Here is a 4,531-nt window from a genome sequence, read left to right as displayed (position 1 = left end):
TTTGTTTTGTCTTAAGAGACTATGCCTCAACCTCGTTGTCCAGAATGACCTTGAACTTGTCATTCACCTGCCTCACCCTCTCAAATAAGGGGATGGTAAGTGTGAGCCAACACTCCCAGCTAAGATTGAGTAGTTTTTAAAGAAGTGCATGATGGCCATGGTTCTGGAAGGCCAGGAGCATTGTGTTGGCATCTATTCAACCTCTGCCAAGGGCCTGATGCTGCTTTCCCGTCTGGATGGGGTCGGGGGAGAAGGACAAATGGATGTGTGCAGGGGAGAGAAAACAGGGAGGGTGGATTCCATTTATAACTGCGCTCGTTCAGTGACTAATGCAGTCAAAAGGGATGAGACATCATGATTATTCTCTAATGGCTCTGTTAGGTACTTTTGTGTTATGATAAAGTGCCTGAGGAGAGCAGCTCCCAGGAGGGTTTACTGTGGCTCACAGTCTGAGAGTGTACAGTCCATCATGGTGGGGCAGGGATGACAGCAGAAAGGTGGGGTGATTGGGCATGCGGCATCTGAAGTCAGGAAACAGAGAGACTCAGTTTACTTTCTCCTTTTCTTTGAGTCTGGAGTCCCAGACGATGGGAAGACGCCATTCACACTCGGGGTGGATCTTTCCATCTCAGTTAAACTCTCTGAAAATTCTTGGCAGTAACAGGCAGGTTCCAAAGGAGATTCATGTCTCCTAGGTGATTCCAAATACAGTCAGGTTGACCATGAAGATTAAGCATCTCGGGATCAGGGGAGTTGTAGTCCATCGCCCTGGGGAGACACGGTAGAATGGCTCCATCCAATGTTTTGGGAACACAATTCCATGTCTTTTCACATGGCAAGAGACCAGGCAACAGAGAGCTATGGGAACAGAGATGGGTATCACCTTCAAGACCTAGTGATGCACTGCTGTCAATCATGTCCCATGCATTAGTCAATTTTCTCACTGTTGTGATAAGACACCCTGACAAAAGCAACTTAGTGAAGAAAGGGTTTTGTAGCTCACAGATCAAGGGTACAGTCCATCATGACAAGGAACTCAAGGCTGCAGGAACTGGAAGCCGATGATCACATCACACCCACAACTAGGAACAGAGAGTGATGAGCGCTGGTGCCAGGCTGCCTTTCTCTTCTCACACGGTCCAGGATCCCAGCCAGGGGAGTGGCGGAAGGGTCTTCCCCACTTCATTTTTTGAGATGAAGATCATCCCTAAAGTATGCCTCAAGGGATTCTAGGATGTGTCAGATTAACAATTGACACTTACCTATCACACACCTTCTCACAGGCTCTACAGCTTGGGCGAGAGAGTACTTAAAACACAACCCTATAGGACACATTTCAGCTTCAGACTATAGCTAGCAGCCCTTTATTGCTTGTTCCTTGTAAATGTCTTTGTCTGCCTGACTGTGTACCATGTGTGTATTTGGTTTCTGTTGAGTTCAAAAGAGAACATCGAATCCCCTGGAACTGGAGTTACAGATGGGTGAGGCACCATGTGGTATTGGGAACCAAACCTGGGGCCTCTTGGAGAACAGTAAGTTCTTAACCACTGAGCCATCTCTCCAGCCCCAACCCTAATCTCACTTCTTAAAGGCCCTGCTTCCCAATAGTATCTCGTCGAGAAATTAAGGCAGGGATTTTAGGGAACTCATACTTAACCTATATCAAAGCTCATCTATGTGGGTCACAACTGGAGGGAGTTAATAAACACTATTCTGGGGGGGCTCAGTAGTTAAGTACTTGCTGGGAAAACATGAGGGATCCCCACAAACTGTGTGTAAAGCTGGGTGCAGTAGTATTTATCTGGAGTCCCAGTGCTAGGGAGGCAGAGACAGGGTATGCTCCAAGTTTGTTGAGACCCTGTCTCAAAAATTAAGCAAAATCAAAATTTTGATTAATCAAAATTAATCAAAATTAGATTCAGCAAAATGGAGGTGTCAGCAGATCAAGACACTTCCCGACATGCCTGAGTTTAGTCCCTGAGACCCACACAATGGAAGGGGAGAAGAGATTCCTGAAAGTCATCCTCTGATCTTCACCTAGCATGTGCATTCATCTTTGGCCTTCACATTCCAGTGCACACGTGTACATGCAGACAACTCACATGGACATACCCATTTAAACACATACACACACTATACATGTCTATGTAGAGATGTAAATATGAGTCTATATACATATATGTATACACACATACCTCTATTGTGGGTGATGGGGAGAAAGGAAAATGCACGTGACAGCCTCCCACGGGAGCCTGCAACCCAGCTGAAGCAATGGGCTGACTCATGCAGGCAGTGGAGAACGCACGGTGAGGAAATTTACCAGGCAAGCTCTCTGTGACATGAACAGAAATCAGCACTGACTAACTAAGGCACAGCAGGAAAACAGAACTTCCAGGACAGCAGAGGAACAAATTACAGATGAATAACGATCCCCCCAATACACCTGCGCCTGCCCACTCCACCCATCTCCTCACTGATCACAGGATACCACCATCAGCACTGCCACCTGAGGGATTTTAGCCTCTGACTAACCTACCTCCCATCATGTCCCTCTCTCCTAGACCAAAGTCCAGGCAGGCAAGTGTGCACGTGAGTACAAACCGCTGGACAGAAAGGGTCATACTGAGGCTTGTAGGGGCACACAGCTGCAATCCCAGTACTGAAGTGACTAAAGATCCCAAGATCCAGGCCAGCCTGGGCTATGTAGTCACTTGGAAGCTAGCCTTGGCCTGGGTTTTTGAGATCTGGTCTCAAAAAAAAATCAAACATGGGCTGGGCGTGGTGGTGTTCGCCTTTAATCCCAGCATTCGGGAGGCAGAGGTTGATGGATCTCCATGAGTTCAAGGCCAGCCTGGTCTACAGGACAGCCAGGACTGAGAAACCTTGTCATAAAAACAAAACAAAACGAAACAAAACAGAACAGAACAAAACATTGCAAATGATGTCGTTAGAGGGCTGGGGTGTGCCTCAGTTGATAGAGTGCTTGCTTAGTACACATGAAGGCCTGAGTTCTATTCCTAGCACTGCATAAACCAATTGTGGAGGATGCAGGAGGATCAGAAGTTCAAGGTCATGCTTAGCTACATAACAAATTTGAGATCAGTCTAGGCTACATGAGACCCCATTTCAACCAACCAATCAACCAACCAACCAATCAACCAACCAACCAATCAACAAATCAAGTAGAAGTAGAATCACATCATCAGAGAGAACCCTGACAACTGCTCTGGTCCGGAAAGAGGAATCTCCCAGTGCTGCTGTCTCCTGTGGTCTTCATCTATACAAAAGGAGTCACACATGCCATCTCAACTTTGACCCTTCTCCCTTCTTTGCCTGTAGATAATTTACCAGCTTAGGCAGACTACCTCATCACAGTCAACTCTGCCGGTCTCTATTTCACCCTTGTGCCTGGATACACAGAACCTGTCTCCTCCGTGATCGTCTGGCCCTCCATCTATGCTTTCCAATTACCCCGCACACTGATAGATGACTAACACTTTAACCACTGAGCCATCTCCCCAGCTTCTTACCGGTACTTTCATTATGTGGTTCACTGGCCTAAATAGCCATAATTACTCCCACCTGCCCACTGGATCAAACCCTAACACATCCCCAGGCACCAGCTGTAAAGGACCCTCTTGGGTAGTCTCTGCCTTCATTATTCACAGGCAATTTAGAAATCCAGCCTATATCTATCTCTCTGTATGAGCAAAAGCCTTGCTTACTTGTCTTTTTGTTTGTTTTTAAGGTTCATTACATGCTCCTGTGTCTGTGTGAGAGTGTGTACAAGTATCTGCAGGGGTCTAAGGACATGAGAAGTGAGCGTCAGAATCCCAGGAGCTGTGGTTACAGGTGACTGTGAGCCACCTTACATGGGGCTGGGAAACAAACCCGTGGCAGTGCTCCTGACCACCGAGCCATCTCTCTAGCCCTGGCTTCTTCTCCTGTTGTTTTGTTTTAGATACAAGGTTTCATGTATGTAGCCCAAGCTCGCCTTGAGCTCATTACAAATCTGCTAAGTGCCTACGGAACCTCCTGCCTCTGCCTCCCAAGGGCTAGGATTATAGGTGTGTATCATCACAGTGGTTTATATAAGGCACTGGGAACCAAACCGAGAGTTTCGTTCCTGTTAGCCAAGCGCTCTGTCAAGCTGCACGCTGGCTAGGGAGAGGGATAGAAAACAGGGCTGTCACCCTCATCACCCCCCATGACCCACTCGAACATTTGCTGCTCTCTCTCTCCCTGTCTGCAAAGTGGAAAGGCAGGGTAGGCAACCACACAGGGACAAGGCCCAGCCCCCACGCTTACTCAGTACAATAAGCTTGGCCTGCAAACCCCATCCTCCCGACACTTCCCTTGGGAATCACATCTTTTCGGCAGTTAGGCAAGCTGGGATGAGGAATTAGAGAAGTTCTCAGCTTTCCAGGGGGTATGGGGGCTTACACCGCTGGAGTGTTCAAACGTAGCAGGCTGATGGCTAGCTTTCTGCACCCCCCCCGTGTGTTTATTTGTGTGTGTGTGTGTGTGTGTG

This window comes from Mastomys coucha, unplaced genomic scaffold (genome assembly GCF_008632895.1).
Source record: "Mastomys coucha isolate ucsf_1 unplaced genomic scaffold, UCSF_Mcou_1 pScaffold22, whole genome shotgun sequence".
NCBI lineage: Eukaryota > Metazoa > Chordata > Mammalia > Rodentia > Muridae > Mastomys > Mastomys coucha.
The sequence above is the reverse complement of the archived record's forward strand: the minus strand, read 5'-3'. Positions refer to the sequence as shown.